This window comes from Rana temporaria, chromosome 9 (genome assembly GCF_905171775.1).
Source record: "Rana temporaria chromosome 9, aRanTem1.1, whole genome shotgun sequence".
NCBI lineage: Eukaryota > Metazoa > Chordata > Amphibia > Anura > Ranidae > Rana > Rana temporaria.
In genome coordinates this window covers 109,762,165-109,781,563 of record NC_053497.1, presented here as the reverse complement: position 1 = coordinate 109,781,563, position 19,399 = coordinate 109,762,165, and the positions used below count along the sequence as shown (strand labels likewise).

Sequence of the window (19,399 nt, the reverse complement as noted above, 5' to 3'; positions counted from 1 at the left end):
GCCGAATCGCAAAAAGGGGCCTGGTCCTTTACCTGCATTTTGGTCCGGGGCTTAAGTGGTTAAGCTCAAGTTAGTGGATGTGTATCCAGCCTTTAGAGACATTATTAAATGTTCATTCATTTTGCCAAAAGAGATGTTGACTTTTTAAAATGATAATGGAATTTTGGAGCTGTTTACATATTATTGTTCTTTTTTATAAGTTCTTTAGAAAAAAAAAATTCCCTAAAAAAATGTCAGAAATGATTTCTGCTTGGCGGCTCATTTCCATTTACTCTGAAAACAGAAGCGGCCTGTCATGAGCGCAAGGATAAATAACGCAATTGAAAGGAAACAGAAAAAGAAGGGACACGAGAGCGCCGTTCTCTGTCTAATCATGCTTGTCAGGAGAGGTGACAAAACGCAGGAGATGATACACATCCATTTGTATCGCTGTGATGGCTGTTCCTTGTGAAGGTGACCGATGAGCGTGACTGTCATAGCACGAGGAGGAGGGACACAATGTCAATCTGATAGGGAGGGTGGGTGACACGATAAAAATAAACCGGTGCTCCAGCGCTGTAAATGGATTTGCTTTTTTATTCTAGTGGCATAGATACAGAAGCAATTTGAAGAATAATAGCTAGATTCAGGTAGGGGCGCGTATCTTTAAGGCGGCGTAGCGTATCGTATTTACACTACGCCACCTTAAGTCAGAGAGGCAAGTACTGTATTCACAAAGCACTTGCCTCCTAACTTATGGCGGCGTAACGTAAATGGGGCCGACGTAGGCGCGCCTAATTCAAATGAGGATGGGGGGGCATGTTTTATGTTAATGTTTGGTGACCCGACGTGATTGACGTTTTTGCGCCGTCCGTGTACATATCCCAGCGTGCATTGCTCCGCTATTGGCTGAAATGCGAGATGACTTATAGCTACGTGATCTCGCGCAGCCGAGCTGACCTGCCGCCGTATAACTGCGGCTGCTGGTCGGCTAGTGGTTAAAAGAAAGACCACCCTTCCACCACTTGATTTTGGATAATTATTATTATTAGTTTATTTTCTTACTTACCTTTTCTGAAGTACTGAATGTACTTTCATCCTAGCTTGGCCGCGGCCCAGGGCATCATTTCCTCTCCTCCCCCGCTGCATTCTGGGACATGTGTGTGGGGCCATTCAGAAAGCGCTACAGGACTCGCCTGAAGGCTCCACTACCGGTTTTCCTAAGTTGGGATGGTGGCGCCTGCACCTGATCTGATGGACGGATCGGCCTCGGGGGGCCAGCATTGTGGGCTCCCTGGACAGGTAAGTGTCTTTATTAAAAGTCAGCAGCTACAGTGTTTGGAAAACCGCTTTAAAGTGATTGTAAAGGTTTGCATTTTAAATAAAAACAACAAACATGTTATACTTACCGGCTCTGTGCAAGGGTTTTGCACAGAGCGGACCCAATTCTTCTCTTCTGGGGTGCCCCGTTGGTGCTCCTGGCTCCTCCCCTTCATCAGGTGCCCCCACAGAGAGCTAATTTTCATGGGGGCACCTGTGTGGACGTGCTCCTGAGTCCTGCTGCTGCGTCCATTGACACAGACAGCAGGACCCTGACCCGCCCCCCACTTTTGTGTCACTGGATTTGATTGACAGCAGTGGGAGCCAATGGCTTTTGCTGATATCAATCTATCCAATGAGGACAGAGACAGCCGCTGGAGCCGCTAGGCTCATGCAAGTCGCTGGGAAGGATGGTTTCAAGTAAGAAAAAGGGGGGCTCTGGGGGGCAGCTGTAGCAAAGAAGGTAAATAAACATAAGACTTTACAACCCCCTTTAAGCATGCTGCAGACAAAACTTGTTGCAGACAGTTTCTTATCCATATTTCACAATTTAATTTTCTCTCTTTATAATAGGATTGAATACAGATTAGGGGGATATGTCTCATAACTGCAACAGTCGAACATCAAGAAACTGAATTAAAGGGGACAAATAGAATTTTCAACATGAAAGCGCTTGCAATCGCCATCCCTGGAGAAGCTCTGCCAGTGCCACCACCGCTTTGTGCCACTGTAAGAGCTTACAAGAAGATTAATGAGATGGTAAGCATAAATTCCCACCGGCCTCTAGCTCTATCTGTATGCTTGTGAAGAAAGGAATACGAACGACTTGAGGGGATGCAGGCTGTGCACAACCCCCCCTCACCCCCACCGCGCCTTGTATCTACGCCAGTCGATAGCAATTATGCTTCTTCAGATAAGTGACTCTGTGAGTGACACTATCCATAGCAGGATCCAGGGGGACGTGTCAAGTGTACACGACTTCCTTACTTATGTATTATTTGTACAAGTTGTCGCTGCGATTCATACCTGGGAATTTGACAAGAAAAACTAAACAGATATTATTGATTCAGCATCTTCTAAAAACAGAGAGGCCCAGTTATGGAGAGGGAGAGAGAGAGAGAGCAAGAAAAGGAGGAAAGGAGAGAGAGCAGAAGAAGGAGGAAAGAAAGGAGAGAAAGCATGAAAAGGAGGAAAGGAGAGAGAGCAGAAGAAGGAGGAAAGAAAGGAGAGAAAGCATGAAAAGGAGGAAAGGAGAGAGAGCAGGAGGAGAAAAGGAGAGAGAGCAGGAGAAGGAGGAAAGAAAGGAGAGAAAGCAGGAAAAGGAGGAAAGGAGAGAGAGCAGGAGGAGAAAAGGAGAGAGAGCAGGAGAAGGAGGAAAGAAAGGAGAGAGAGCAGAAAAGGGAGGAAAGGAGAGAGAGCATGAGGAGGAAAGGAGAGAGAGCAGGAGAAGGAGGAAAGAAAGGAGAGAGAGGAGGAAATAGAGAGAGCAGGAGCAGGAAAGGAGAGAGAGCAGGAGGAGGAAAGGAGAGAGAGCAGAAGAAGGAGGAAAGGAGAGAGAGCATGAGAAGGAGGAAAGAAAGGAGTGTAAGGGCAGGAAAATGAGAAGAGAAGAGAGAAAAAACAGAAAAGGGAAAAAAGAAGAGACAGAGCTGGATAAAGAGGAATAAAAAAAGTGGAAACAATTTACAGCAGAAATAAGAGAGAGAGAGAGAGCAGGAGAAAAGAAGGGGGGGGGGTGGAGAGAGACAAAGTAGGAAACGAATGAAAGAGAAAGACAGAGCAAGAAAAAGAGGAAAGACAAAACAGCACAAGAATAGGAGAAAAAAGAGAGGGGGAGAAAGATCAAAAGCAAGAAAAAGAAGAGAGAGAGACAAAGCAGGAAAAGGAGGAAAGGAGAGGGAGCAGGAGAACTAGGAAAAAAAGGAGTGTGAGGGCATGAAAAGGAGAAGAGAAGAGATAAAACAGGAAAAGGAAAAAAGAAGAGGCAGACTGAGCTGGATAAGGAGGAATAGAAAAAGAAGAAAGAGAGAGGGAGCAGGAAAAGAAGAAAGAGAGAGGAAGCAGGAAAAGAAGAAAGAGAGAGGAAGCAGGAAAAGAAGAAAGAGAGAAGAAGCAGGAAAAGAAGAAAGATAGAGGAAGCAGGAAAAGAAGAAAGAGAGAGGGAGCAGGAAAAGAAGGAAGAGAGAGGAAGCAGGAAAAGAAGAAAAAGTGAGGAAGCAGGAAAAGAAGAAAGGGAGAGGAAGCAGGAAAAGAAGAAAGAGAGAGGAAGCAGGAAAAGAAGAAAGGGAGAGGAAGCAGGAAAAGAAGAAAGAGAGAGGAAGCAGGAAAAGAAGAACGAGAGAGGAAGCAGGAAAAGAAGAAAGAGAGAGGAAGCAGGAAGAGAAGAAAGCAAGAGGAAGCAGGAAAAGCAGAAAGAGAGAGGAAGTAGGAAAAGAAGAAAGAGAGAGGGAGCAGGATAACAACAAAGAGAGAGGGAGCAGGGAAAGAAGAAAGAGAGAGGAAGCAGGAAAAGAAGAAAGAGAGAGGGAGCAGGAAAAGAATAAAGAGAGAGGGAGCAGGGAAAGAAGAAAGAGACAGGAAGCAGGAAAAGAAGAAAGAGAGAGAGGGAGCGGGAAAAGAAGAAAGAGAGAGGGCAAACGGAGGAAAAAGAATAGAGGGGAAAGAGAAAAAAAAGAAAGAGAGAGAGAACAGGCAAAGGGAGAGATAGAGAATATAAAGGAAAGAAGGAGAGAGAAGGAAAACAAAGATGGAGGGGAAGGAGAAACAGAGCGGGGAAAGGAGGAAAAAAGAGAAGAAGAGAGAGCAGGAAAATAGAAGAGGAGGAGGAAGAGAGAGAGAGAGAGAGAGAGAGAGAGAAAAGCACAGAGGAGTCAGAGTTTTAAAGAAAGAAGGAACAGAAGAAAAGCAAGTCAGGTGGGATAAAAGAAAAGATGATTAGAGACCATTGAGTGATAGAAAGACTAATTCCATTGCCGCATTAAAGGAGAAGTATAGTCAAAGCTTTTGCTTTTTTTCCCATACTTCTCCCATGGATCACATAGAGTGCCGTTTGTTCTGAACTCCTGTGACCCATTTTTTCCCCCGCTGTCAGCTGACGACCACTTGGTTGGGATCCACCCAGATGCCTGGACCGGCACCTAGCTCAGCCTCTCAGCGATCAGCAAAAAGCCTGAGACAGCCTCTCCCACCCCTTCACAGCCCAGCACTCCAGTGAGCGCTGGAGGAGAGAGCAGAGAGACCCACTGACTGACAGTAATGGCTCTCAGCTCAGAGTGGAGGGGGAGAACTGGGTGATCAGCACTGTTTGATTGCTCAGCTGTTTGATCGTTTTAACTCCAGCGCTGATTACAAAAGCATTTATTTGCTGTGGACAAAGTCTTTTTTTTATAGGGTTTACAACCACTTTAAGGTTTATAGTATACAATAAGGTGAAAACCTTCTGTGCTGGCGCCCCCCAGACCCCCCGCCCCTTACTTATGTGAGCCCGATCCAATCCAGCGATGTGCACGACAGCAGTGGCTACTGTCGCTGTCTCCCTCCTCATTGGGGGCCATTGGCTCCCACTGCTGTCAATCAAATGTTGTGACATGAGAACAGGGGACAGGACCAAGTCCCGCTGTCTGTGTCAATGGACGCAGCAGCGGGACACGGAAGCGAGCACGCACGGCTGCCCCCATGGAAAGTGGCTTTCTGTGGGGGTGTTCGCCAAAGAAGAGGGGCCTAAATGGCTGGCGGGGTCCCCAGAAGATGAGGATCGGGGCAAAAGCATTGACGTGTTTGTTATTTTATTAAAAAACAAAAACAAGGTTTCGAAACACTTTAAGTTAATGAAACCCCAAATGCAGGTCACAAACGCAGTGCATTTTCCCGCACCAGATCAAACTTTACATGCGATATGGTTGCAGTGAGTTTTCGAAAGGAGTGTATGCACTGGTGTGAACTGCTTGTTAAGTGCACAGGAATGCACAACACATTCCTTTGCTATTCCTGGGTGAATTGGCACCTAAACTAAAACATGAGTGTTTAATACTATAGTAAGGGCCCTTTCACACGTACAGACAGTGGGCCAGATTCAGATCCAAGATACGACGGCGTATCTCCTAATACAATGTCGTATCTATGCGCCTGATTCAGAGAATCAGTTACGCATAGATTCCCCTAAGATCCGACAGGTGTAAGTGTCTTACACCATCGTATGTTAGGCTGCATTTTCAGGCTGGCCACTAGGTGACGCTTCTGTATGTTTACGCGAGGAATATGCTAATTAGGTAGATACGGCGATTCAGAAACGTACGTCCCGCCGGCGCATTTTTTTACGTCGTTTACGTTCGGCTTTTTTCGGCGTATAGTTCCCCCTGCTATATGAGGCGTAGCTAATGTTAAGTATGGCTGTCGTTCCCGCGCCGAGTTTTGAAATTTTTACGTCGTCTGCGTAAGTCGTTCGTGCATACGGCTTTACGTCATTTACGTCGAATCCAATACGTCCTTGCGGCGTAATTTGGAGCAATGCACCCTGGGATATTTTACGGACGGTGCATGCGCCGTTCCAAAAATACGTCACAAACGCGGGGTCAAGTGCAATTTAAATAAAACATGCCCCCAACATCCCCATTTAAATTAGGTGGCCTTATGCCGCAACACATACGTTACGCCACCATAACTAAGGGCGCAAGTTCTTTCTGAATACAGAACTTGCGCCCAAAGTTACAGCGACGTAACGTATCGCCAGCAGAAAGATCCGCCTGATCTTTCTGAATCTGGACCAGTATGTCCGTATTTCAGCCATCCGTTTTTGGATGAAATACAAGCATACATGTATCCCTATGGGATAGCGGGTGTCAGCGGATCCCTATGGGATAGCGGGTGTCAGCGGATCCCTATGGGATAGCGGGTGTCAGCGATCTCATCGGTCCCCGCTATGGTCCTATTCTGCAGACGGAGGAAAATCCTAATCCTATTTTTCCATCCGTCTGCAGAGAGGATCAGGTGAACATGGACAGACGGTCCGTGTTCATCCGATCCCCCCCATAGGGGAGAGCGGAGATCTGACAGGGCGGTTCCTGCACAGTGTGCGGGGACACCTCTGTCATCTGCAGGCTCAGCGGGGATCAACGGAGCGATCCCCACTGAGCAAGCAGATAAGAAAGATACGGATCCTCACGGGATCCGTACGTGGAAAAGGGCCCTAAAAGACCTATGTTTTTCCATTTTCATGTTTGCTTCAGCAGCTATAGTGTAGAAAACAAAAAAAAAGAAACATTGTAAGTCACTGCTTCGGACCACTCTAGCTGTAATACAATGTATCATTCTGGTTAATTATTAAAGCTAGAGAGTGCAAAATCAGGTTCACTTCTGCGTGAGTCTGATTTTGCACTCTACAGCTTTAGTAAATAAACCCCACAGTTTGATCAATTGTATCAAGGACCAATTCTTAAAGTGGAGGTCCACCCTAAAAAAATAATAATAAAAAAAAAAATTACACTAGAATCCTGCAAAAAAATTGAAAAAAAAAAAATCTTTTACTTACCAGAAATGGTGGTTGCGGATCTTCCCAATCTGCCTCCTCCCATACCTCGGCAGGTCTTCTTCCTCGTCCTACTCGCGTTGTCTACTGGGGAATGGGGCGCGCTGCCTTCTGGGAACTGTGCGTATCCCAGAAAGCAGCCGCCAATTCACAAAGCGACGCGAGACTCGCGCATGTGCAGTAGGAAACGGGCAGTGAAGCCGCAATTCTCCACTGCCTGTTTCCCTTAGAGAGGATGGCGGTGCCGGGAGCTGCCAGGATCGAGGGAGCAGCCTCGGGGGGCCGAAATCACGGGCGCCTAGGACAGGTATGTGTCCTTTTTAAAAGTCAGCAGCTACAGAGTTTGTAGCTGCTGACTTAAAAAAAAATCGCAGGTGGAACCCCGCTTTAAATATCTGTTTGTGCTGAAAAAGGTACTGAATGCAGCTCTACAACACAGATCAGCCTGAGAATGTCAAACTGGGCGCAAATCCCTATAATAACACAAGAGGGCATCTGCCCAACAGAGAAGAACTCTAGTAGGTATCTCCAAAAGTCCTCAACTGGTTAGTAAATACCCAAAGTGAGATGCTATTTACCTGTTTTTGCTTTTTTTTAAGAAATAATATTTTTATGTCAGAAAATAAAAGACACATTTGTGCATCAAGAACAACAAAGCTGTCTAATGCCACCTACAATGGCTCCTTCTACACACAATGGAATTAAAGCTGGCCATACACTAGTAGATCTTAAAACAAATGTTCTTACGCAGATTTGTACAGAAATTCTCAGCACATCCGATCACTTGACGCATTTTGTTCAAATGTACTTCCAAATGTATTTGCTTTCAACATTTGATTTTGGAACGAATATATCGTATCTATGCGCCTTATTCAGCAAACAAGATACGCCTGAATTTTGGCTTCATACAACCGACGTAAGTCTCCTACGCCGTTGTATCTTGGGCGCATATTTACGCTGGCCGCAAGGGGCGCTTCCATTGATTTACGCGTCGAATATGTAAATGACCTAGATACGCCGATTCACGAACATACTTGCGCCCGTCGCTGTAATCTACGCCGTTTATGTAAGGCGTACGTCCGGCGTAAAGTTAAGCCTCATAAAGCAGGGGTAAGTCATGTTAGGGTATGGATGTCGGAACAGCCGTCGTATTTTACGTCGTTTACGTAAGTCGTACGTGAATGGGGCTGGGCTTAGGTTACGTTCACGTCGTAGGCATTGAGCCGTCGTATCTTAGGGAGTATATGCGACGTGATTCTGAGCATGCGCGTGCATGTGCTGTTCGTTCGGCCATTCATTTGCATGGGGTCACGGTTCATTTACATGTATCACGCCCTCCTTCTACCTACCTTGAATTAGGCGGGCTTACGCCGGCCAATTTACGTTACGCCAGCGCAAGTTTGGGAGCGAGTGCTTTGTGAATACTGCTCTTGCCTCTCAGAGTTACGTCGGTTTAGCGCATATGAGATGCGCTACGCTGGCACAAAGATGCGCCGATCTACGTGAATCTGGGCCATAAACTGTAAGAAAATTTGTTTGAACAATTTGCCATTCTGCTTCGAATTTTCTCATCACTATGGTCAAAAAACAAATATTGATTTGACGCCACTAACGATTAAGAAAATGGAATGAGCCCTGGTTCACACTGGGTACGATTTGGAACGATTTGAGATGCGATTTGACATGTCAAATCGCATCTCAAATCGGCGGCAATTGTCGGCAATGGCACTGTCCTAATCAGTGCGACGCCGCATCTGCGATTTCAAAAAGTAGTTCCTGTACTACTTTTTGCGATTTCGGCCTCGAGATTTACATTAAATTGCGGTCGAAATCGCTGCAAAATCGCACATTTTACCGCGATTTTGAATTCGCAGCAGTGTGAACCTAGGCTGAATGTTCATAAAACAATTAGATTCACATGTTATTAGTGTATGGCCAGCTTTACTCTCAAGCCCTATACACACGCTCGGTTTTCTCATCGGTAAAAAGTCCGCGGAGAAAACCGAGGGGAAAGCTGAGAACCTGGCAGGAAAACTGCCATAGAGCTTTGGCTCGGGAATCCTGGCCGTATGTATGCTCCATCGGCACTGCCTCGCAGGTAAGTAGTAGATCTGGCGGAAAAAAAAATGCTGGGAATCCTGATGGGTAAATAGAGAGCAGGTTCCCGGCTGTTTTCCTGATGGGAGTACTGCGAGAAAGCATACACACGTCTGGTTTTCCCGGCCAAAAGCTCTCCTGGCAGTTTTCCTGCCGGGAAAACTGGTCGTGTGTATGAAGCCTCGTACACACGACCGAGGAACTCGACGGGCGAAACACATCGTTTTCCTCGTCGAGTTCCTTGTTAGGCTGTCGAGGAACTCGACAAGGCAAGTTTCTCCATTCCCGTCGAGGAAAAAGAAGACATGCTCTCTTTTTGGCTCAACGGGATCCTCGACAGTTTCCTCATCGAAAAATGTACACACGACCAGTTTCCTCGGCAAAAAAAAAACCCCAGCAAGTTTCTTGCTGGTTTTTGCCGAGAAATTTGGTCATGTGTACGAGGCCTGAGGCTTCACAGGTTATTTTTTAGCATGCGGTACCAGATCTCACCAGCAGGGACTGCTACAGATCAAATCTATACTATATTACCAAAAGTATTGGGAAGTCTGCCGTTACACGTCCATGAACATTAATGGCATCCCAGCCTTAGTCCGTAGGGTTCAATATTGAGTTGGCCCACCCTTTGCAGTTACAACAGCTCCAACTCTTCTGGGAAGGCTGTCCACAAGGTTTAGGAGTGTGTCTATAGCAATGTTTAACCATTCTTCCAGAAGTGCATTTGTGAGGTCAGCCACTGATGTTGGATGAGAAGGCTTGGCTAGCAGTCTCAAATTCATCCCAAAGGTGTTCTATCGGGTTGAAGTCAGGGCCATCACGTTCCTCCACCCCAAACTCCCTCATTCATGTCTTTTTTTTGGACCTTGCTTTGTGCACTGGTGCGCAGTCATGTTGGAACAGGAAGGGGCCATCCCCAAACTGTTCCCACAATGTTGAGAGCGTGAAATTGTCCAAAATGTCTTAGTATTCTGACACCTTAAGGCCCCGTACACACGACCAAACATGTATGCTGAAACTGGTCCGCGGGCCAGTTTCAGCATACATGTTTGGTCGTGTGTAGGCGCGAGCGGGCCGAATTCCAGCAAACATTTGCCCGCCGGGCCTTTTCCCAGCGGGCAAATATTCGTGGACGTGTTTTAAAACCATCCGCTGGAATCCTGCCCGCTCGGACATGTACAGTCGTCAGTACAGACCTACCGTACATGTCCAGGCGCCCGCCGTCCCTCGCATGCGTCGAATGACTTCGACGCATGCGTGGAAGCCTTTAAATGGCAGGCCCGCCCACGTCTCCGCGTCATCGCCGACGCGGACACGCCCCGCGTATTGTTTACGCGCGGACTTCTGTACGATGGTGTGTACAACCATCGTACAGAAGCCCTCTGGCAGACATGTACGGTGAAAACGGTCCGACGGACCGCTTTCACCGTACATGTTTGTTCGTGAGTACCCGGCCTAAGACCCCATTCACACCTAGGCGTTTTTACGCCTGTAGCGCTACGCCGCTGCCGCCAGAGGGCTGAAAACAGATGTCCCTCTATGGAGATGGTTCACATCTCCACGCCGAACGCCGGACGCCTGTCGCCTGCCGCGTGAAAAAAGGTCCCGGACCTTTTTTTCAGGCGTCTTCGAGCGTTCGGCTAGGAGATGGCAATCATCTCCATAGAGGGGGTCATCTTGGGGCACATCTAGGCGGACAATACCGGCGTTTTGTCGCCGCAAATCCCGGTACAAAACGCCGCTATTTTTACCGCGATTTGCGGCGACAAAACGCCGCGATTTCGTCCGCCTAGATGTGAATGCACACTTAGAGTTCCCTTCACTGGAACTAAGAGGCCAAGTCCAAATCCTGAAACACAACCCCACACCATAATCCCCCCTCTACCAAATGATTTGGACCAGTGCACAAAGCAAGGTCCATAAAGACATGGATGAGCGAGTTTGGGGTGGAGGAACTTAACTGACCTGCACAGAGTCCTGCAAATGTGGCTTATTTTATGTAGAAACACAAGAGCCGCTGACCAAAGATAACATTACCAATGTCCTATGAACCAATCTCTGTAAATATTATCTCAGCGGTGTTAAAATGTCAGAGCTAATTCTAGGTGTATGTTTTTAAATCCCCTATACAGCCTGTTTATACATATACAGTAGCGCCGAGTCATTTTCATCCAAAGGTATTCAGGGTCTATCACCCTGCTCACATAATTTAATAGCCTGCTCGCATTATGTTTAATCTGCAATATAAATAAAGGCATTTTACTAATCTCTTGGGGGACTGTTTGTCTTAAATGTTTCAAACAAATTACAGTTTAATAAACTCAGTACGATGAGATATGGGACACTGGGGACAAGAGAGGAGACCATCTGATAAAAAGCAAAAGTCATTTGCTCACAATTTATGCATGCTGTCTTAGTAGAATGTCCTGATTAATAAAATTAATGAGCTTAGAAATATCTCTCTTAAAAAAAAAAAAAAAAAAAAGAGCTCTTTTTGAAAAGGAATGTAACAGAGGCTTCCCCATTTAATTGATGGAGAAGGAGGACCAAGCACTCTGTAATAGAGCTCCCTGACATCCAAAGAAGGAAAATTCACCCTTGATTTATCGTCTCCTTTCACAGGATGAAGGTGTAGGGTCAGGAGGACTGGGCCAGGGGGCAAACTGGTCGTTACATGGGTCACTGACACCTTTTAGCTTCATTTAAAGCCCCTCACCATGAGCTATCAACACCATGCCTCCCCTTTATTGAGGGCTCTCATCATAAATAGTGGTGGTGACCGTACTGAAGAGGTACTGTATACCATTTCATGGAATCTACAGTTTATCCTAAAGGCAATGTGCAGTATAATGTTTGTAAATATATTTTATTTTTAAATAATTTTATTTATAGGTTCCTTTTTACAAGTTTATTAGTATAATCTTAACTGCTGTGCTGAAAAAATGCAGTTTATAGAGATATATATATATTTTTTTTATCCACGGTGATGCTGAAAATGAAAAACAAAACCAGTTAGTTGTACAAATGCACACACACTAAAAAGTGCACTTAAAGTGGTGTTCTGACCTTGAAAAAAAAATTAAAAGCCAGCAGCTACACATACTGCAGCTGCTGGCTTTTAATAAATGGACACTTACCTGTCCTGGAGTCCAGCGATGTCGGCACCCGCAGCTGATGTTTACATGACCTGTCGGGTGCTCCGCCGCCATTGCGGGTAGGGGAACCCGGCAGTGTAGCTTTTCGGCTTCACGCCGGGAACCCTACTGTGCATGCGTGAGAGCCCCACTGTGAGGTCACAGCTCCGCGGCAGGGACAGGTATCCTGCCCCCCCCCCCAAAGGTGCCAATTGTGGCCCCTAGGGTGACCACTCCCAGGGGGCACAGACAACGTGGACTCTGCCTTCCCAGCCCATGGCCAGACAAGATAGATCCATTCAAACCAGGAGGAACTGGACCCATCCAGTTTTCCTGGGGGAATTACTCCCATGCCCTTACTGCCTGTGGGCACCCCGGTTTCTGTTCCAGCCGGTACTAGCTTTCAGAGCCCCCATCACTCCAGCAGAGGTACAATCAGGGGCGGACTGACAACTCATGGGGCCGCTAGTGGTGCTGTTTTAACCCCTGCTAGCGGCTGGAAAAGGGTTAATACCGCCCGCAATGCGCCTCTGCAGAGGCGCATTGCGGGCGGTATGGCCGCGGTGTCCCATTGCTTTCAATGGGGAGAAGCGGTAAACACACCACTCCTTCAACGCTCCAAAGATGCGGCTAGCAGGACTTTTGGAGCGGTCCTGCTAGCGCACCGCTCCAGTGTGAAAGCCCACGGGGCTTTCACCCTGGAGAAACAGCAGCTGCTTTTTCAGGTCGGTTTGCAGGCGCTATTTTTAGTGCAATAGCGCCTGCAAACCACCCCAGTGTGAAAGGGGTCTAATAGTTGAAGGTTATACTCCAAGCTGAGTCAGAGAACGGACTCATCCTCCCTCTATGTCTCCCTGGTTTGGAGTTTCAGTTAGAGACAGACAGCCTGAAAGTAAATCAATTCTTTTGTATTCACTTGTTACTGCTCTGTGACATCAGTATCATGGGTGCTCCCTGTATTAAATAGTAAAGGTAGTAAAAATAAGATATTGAGGATCTTATAAATGTAAAATTCAGAAAAGAAAATGAAATAAAGTTGATGTAAAACTATTATCAGTATCAAAAAATAGTAACCCTTGCAACAAGCACACGCAGTGCTATAGGCACGTTTGGTGTAGAAATGCGTTGTTTAACGCACATTCATTTGTCATAACTCATTGTTATCACACTCACACCCATTCTTTCTAATCTGTGATCTCATCTTAATTTCCCCATCTGTTTCCTCTCTGCCATGTCCCCTCTTCGTCTGTCAGTCTGTGTTCTGCGTTTTCCTGAACTGCGGCCTTTTTCTCATGCAGGAAAATTGCGATGCAGACAGGCAGATGTTCCAGTAAGGTGACCCCTTGGCTGCAAAAGAATAAAGCTTGTCATCCTGGAGATCCAAAGTGACACCGGAAGATTACTGGAGATCAGAGAGATCACAGTGTGGACAGTGACCTGCCTATGAAGTCTCTTATTTGTCCAGCTGCAGAGACAGAAGTCAGCTGAGAGCCAGACTGTGGTATGCAGAAGACACAAGAAATTATACTTATGAGGGTTCCATCACTTCCTAGTCACCATATTCTGGGGTTAGGATGAACTCCAGACAAATATTAAAAACTCCTTTAGATCGAGTTATGCATTTATTAATGGCACTAAAAATGTATTAATAGTACTGATCATTTTTACATAACACAAATATAGACCTGTAGTGTATGTAGTGATATTGATGTCCTGCAATAAGTTGCACAGCAGCACCCAGACTTGGAGTAAAGAGGGGCAGCACTCTAAGGGTCCTTTCACACGTGCGGACCGTTTTTTAGATCAGTTTTTTATCATCAGTTGATCCGTTTTTCATCCGTTTTTCATCTGTTTTTCATCCGTTTTTCATCCGTTTTTTCATCCGTTTTTCATCCGTTTTTTTGTTAGATTCCTTTCACACGTGCGGTCCGTTCGTCCGTTTTTTCATACGTCCATTTACGGACTGCAATGCTTTCCAATGGGATAGCGTACGTTAGCGGATGAGCATCCGCTAACGTCCGTTAACATCCGTCTCCGTTAAGCTCCGTTTTTTGAACGGAAGAAAACCCTATTTTTCTTCCGTCAAAAAAACGGAACGGACGAAAAACGGATGTTAGCGGACGATTCGTTTAACATCCGATCCGCTAACATCCGTTTTTCATCAAAATATGTAATAAAAATAAAGTTCTAACAAAAAAAAAAACGGATGAAATACGGATGACAACCGATGAAAAACGGATGTAAAACGGATGAAAAACGGATGAAAAAACGGATCAACTGATGATAAAAAACTGATCTAAAAAACGGTCCGCACGTGTGAAAGGGCCCTAAGAACTTTATTTTTATTACATATTTTGATGAAAAACGGATGTTCAGTTTTTCGTCCGTTCCGTTCTTTTGACGGAAGAAAAATAGGGTTTTCTTCCGTTCAAAAAACGGAGCTTAACGGAGACGGATGTTAACGGACGTTAGCGGATGCTCATCCGCTAACGTACGCTATCCCATTGGAAAGCATTGCAGTCCGTAAACGGACGTATGAAAAAACGGACGAACGGTCCGCACGTGTGAAAGGAAACTAAGCCAATCAAATCTTTTATGCTTTACACAGTTCTATCAGTCTAAAGCCTGGTACACTTTTGTCCAAAGGGCGTTGGCCATAAACTTTTCATGTCTTGCATACAAACGGCAAATAATTGTCGGCAAACAAACACAAAACTATGTGGTTTTTCAGCTCTTTAGCGCCTCCCTTTGGGCAACTTCTGCTAATGTTGTGTTTGTACTTTTGATTTTTTTCTGAAGGACTAAGCGGATAATCCGACAACACACATTTTAAAATTTTAACGCATGCTATCCAACATTTGTTAGTGGAAAATCCGACAACAACTGTTCGATGGAGCGTACAAACGACAACAGCCTGCCATCACACAATTCCCATCGGAAAATCCGTTTGTACGGGCCTTAACTCTGAACGTTAAATAGTATTTTCCTTCACTGTCCAGTCACATGCTGAGGTGGGCTCATAATCAAACTATATTATCTACATACAGTATGCAGGGCTGTGTTCTGGCAGCAGTACATAGACTTCTTATCTGCTTCTGGCATTAAAAAGAGCTAGGCCAAGTGCTTCTCATCCATTCAGGAGAAGCCTTGTAGTTTTATCAGTGAATACAAAGCTTCCTCTGATTGGCAAAGGTGGAGGAGCAGGCAAATGTATTTTTGTCAATGAATACAAAGCTTCCTCTGATTGGCAAAGTTGGAGGATCAGTGCTTCTCATCCATTCAGGAGAAGCCTTGTAGTTTTATCAGTGAATACAAAGCTTCCTCTGATTGACAAAGGTGGAGGAGCAGGGAAATGTATTTTTATCAATGAATACAAAGCTTCCTCTGAATGGAAAAGTGGGAGAATGTATTGTTATCAATGAATACAAGGCTTCCTCTGATTGGCAAAGGTGGACAGCTGGAAGAATGTATTTTTTGCAATAAATACAAGGCCTCCTCTCATTGATAAAGATGGAGAGGTGGATGAATGTATTCTTATCAATAAATACAAGGTTTTCTGTCATTGGCAAAGGTGGAGAGGTGGATGAATGTATTTTTATCAATGAATACAAGGTTTCTTGTGATTGACAAAGGTGATGAAGCAGAAGAATGTATTTTTATAAATTAATATAGGGCTTCCTCTGATTGTCAATGGTGGAGAGGCAGGCAAATGTATTTTTATCAATGAATACAAGGTTTCCTCTAATTGGCAAAGGTGGAGGGGTGGGTTGATGTCTTTTTATCAATGAATGCAGGACTTTTTAAAAAAAAAAACATTTATTTTATTTTAATTCTACTTTATTTTATTTTGATTTATTTAAAGCGTAACATTCTCCTCTGGGTGATCTATGTACATTACACATATTTTAACAAACATTGTTGCAGATTCCTACCTGTTGTTATTCTGAAGTAATCCCTGTTTGTTCCTCTGTGCCTCTGCGCACATTGAGTCTAATGGGAGTGGTTTCATAATTCTCAACCAGCTGGGCACCTCCAGGGCTCTAATGAGGAAAAGTGTAGGGTCAGCATCCCTTAGCCGTGATTTCCAAATAAAAGTTTATCACCAAAAATGACATTTTTGTTGCAGGGGATTCCGAAAATCTGACTTGTATCTTAGGCAGACTTCTGAGAAAACTGGTGAGTCAATCACACAAGCAGGAAATTATGTTTCAGGGGGGCGTTCTGTACACCATCTGTGTACTGAACCCCTCCAGGTAGCCATATTACCTTTTCAGAAAAAGAAAGGTCATTTTTCATAATATTAAATTACAATACAATACAATTACAAATCCCAAACCTAATACCCACATAAATCCGCCGCAACCACCAAAATTCACTCTAAAACCCATCTCCATCAATGCCACTAAAACCATCATCGGACTCTGCGTAACAGCACAGCGCTCAATGATATCATCCCCACTAAACTGCTGAAAGAAAGTGCCGATATACTGGCACCAACTATCACGCAGCTCATAAACCAATCATTCAAGGAGGGCACGGTGCCCACCTTGCTGAAACAAGGTACAATAAAACCAATCCTAAAAAAAAACACCTTTGACCCCAAAGACCCAAACAACCGGAGGCCCATAACAGGTCTAAATGTTTTCTCCAAGGTAATGGAGAAAGAAGTTGTACAACAGCTGCAACATCATTTAGACACCCATAAATTACTCGACACGTTTCATTCAGGTTTCCATCCGGGTCACAAATAGGGTCAGTAGTCAGCGGATCCCATCATCTGCTGTGCCTACTACGCAGACTCACCCCCTTTATCCCGAAAGAGGACATTGCAGTCGTGGTGGGAACAATCATCAATTCCAGACTTGACTACGCAAATGCCCTCTATCTAGGACTCCCCAAATACCAAATCACTCGTCTGCAAGTCGTTCAAAATACGGTCGCTCTATTAGTGACTGGCAAAAAAACATGGGAATCAATCTCACCTTCACGGAGATCCCTTCATTGGTTGCCAGTAAAAGACAGAATCACTTTCAAGGCACTCTGCCTAATGCATAAGTGCATTCATGGAAACGCCCCCCAATATCTATGCGAAAAAATAAAAGCCCATAACCCAAATCGCATTCTGCGATCCACAAATCAAAACCTACTCCAAATACCCAAAGCCAGATACAAGTCCAAAGGAGATCGAAGATTTGCAGTCCAAGGACCCCGCCTGTGGAACGCTCTGCCAACCAACATCTGACTGGAGTCGGACCACTTGGCCTTCAGGAGAAAGATTAAAACCCATCTCTTCTGAGGTCAAGGGGTTCCTTACCAATGGAATGGAAACAGCGCCCAGCGGCGATTCAGTTCGCATGTATTGCGCTTTACAAGTTTATCACTCACTCACTCATTTTGACGCAATTGTATCTGCAATATAATTTTTTCTTTATTTGCTATTTTTTCTACCACGAAAGTGGAGTTACCCTTTAACTTTCTTTTCTATACTGTTTTTACTTTTATATACATTACATGTTTTGTTTGATATGCTCTGTCTTTTTTTTGTAAATCTTATCCAGAAAATAATTTAAAAAAAATAGCAAAAAAAAAGAGTACAGGGTTTCCCTCTGATTGGCAAAGGTGGAGGGGCGGTGGGTGTACTTTTATCAATGAATTCAAGGCTTCTCCTGAATGGCTGGGAAGCACTCGACCCAACTTTTTTAATTCCAGCAGTAGAAGATGGAAAGTTGCCTATACTGCTTCTGGGACTATATTACAGCACAAACAGCGGCCGACCAGCTTGGCCTAACGCAATATGGAAGCTGTTATTCTACTTTAATGTTATATAAATGCTAACTATCTAATAGTCTGTGCATATATGAGAACTTTTATGTTCATATTTTTGAATATTATAAAGTCATCTTTTTCTTGTGTTGGACATGTAATTTAATACAAATAAAAGTTATAAAAGTTTTCTATGGCATAAGTAAAGGGACTGCTCTCCTGCCAACATCTGTGTGACCCCCAGCAAGTCATTAAGACAAAGGGACAGGAAATACCTGCATTGTATCACCGCCAAGCAATCACCGAGACATAGAACAAAGCCAGCCATGCCATAACCTTCTTCCACAATACATTAAATTAACTGGTTGTTTTAACTTTTCTCTTTTTTATTGCTCAAACGCTTAATCACCGCTTTCCAAAGTTAAACAGATTGTAGTTTGCAGTCAGTTAAATAAGAAGCTAATTCTGTGTAGTTGTAATTAGGCAGATGAGGATGTTTGGGGACAGGAAGAAGTCCAAGGCTCTTTTTTGTTTTATATAATCTTTTATTTATTTTTTATATTTTCTCTTCCTTTTTAACACCATGTACATATATGCAAGACAATCACCATGACAACAAATAAACCACATCTATAGACAGTAGATAAAAAAAAAAAATCCAAACAACGTGCATTTCCTAATCAAAACGAATAACTTTATCTATAAAAATACCCCCCTGTTGTTCTATATAGAGGTAATATGGGAGGGGGTGGGGCAAGGATAGCAAGAGAAGAGGAGGGAAAAATAAATAAAAATGTAATTAATGTTTGACTTATGTGGGGTTAAACCCATTCAGTGTTTATTTTCTTTACTCTATCTATGTATATGTGTGTTTGGTGTATATCTGTGTGCCAATACGTGTTTATAACGTTTCTGGGGTTTTCTAGCTTTCTTCCCTCCAACCCACCTTTGTGTTTGTTGTATGTGCTATATTAGTGGACTACCGTATATATACTCGAGTATAAGCCGACCCAAATATAAGCTGAGGCACCTAATTTTACCACAAAAAACTGGGAAACCTTATTGACTCGAGTATAAGCCTAGGGTGTCCATCTGCATGCCTCACTGTGCCTCACTTTGCCTCACTGTATCCATTTGTATGCCTCACTGTGCTCATGCCTCACTGTGCTCATGCCTCACTGTGTCCATGCCTCACTGTGCTCATGCCTCACTGTGCCCATGCCTCACTGTGCCCATGCCCTACTATGCCCATGCCTCACTGTGTCCATGACTAGACTGACGTTTAACACAGGAGTCTATGGAAGAGGTGCCCGGGTTTGAAAAATCGGTGCTCCCCAGCCGTTGGTCCCCCAGACAACAAACGTTGCACACTTGTAGAGGAGGAATGGGGCTATATTTGTGTCAAGTTCCGGGTTTAGGGGACCTACGACCGGCCGGTATCGGGTCCCCAAAATCACCAGAGAAATTACCGTTTAACATAAGAGTCTATAAAAGGGGTGCCCGGCTTTGAAAAATGGATGCTCCCTGACCCTAGATCTTCCGGACAACAAACTTTGCACACTTGTAGAGGAACATGTGGGCTACA

The 19,399-nt window shown here is 44.6% G+C and overlaps 1 long non-coding RNA gene across 1 annotated transcript; it reads left to right on the top strand.

Moving 5' to 3' along the window:
- Nucleotides 1-961: 961 nt before the first annotated feature.
- On the top strand, nucleotides 962-13,664 carry LOC120913834. Its single transcript, XR_005743576.1, has 3 exons — nucleotides 962-1,281; nucleotides 1,873-2,058; nucleotides 13,350-13,664. It is a non-coding gene; the product is annotated as an uncharacterized LOC120913834 (long non-coding RNA).
- The last annotated feature ends 5,735 nt before the right edge of the window (nucleotides 13,665-19,399 follow it).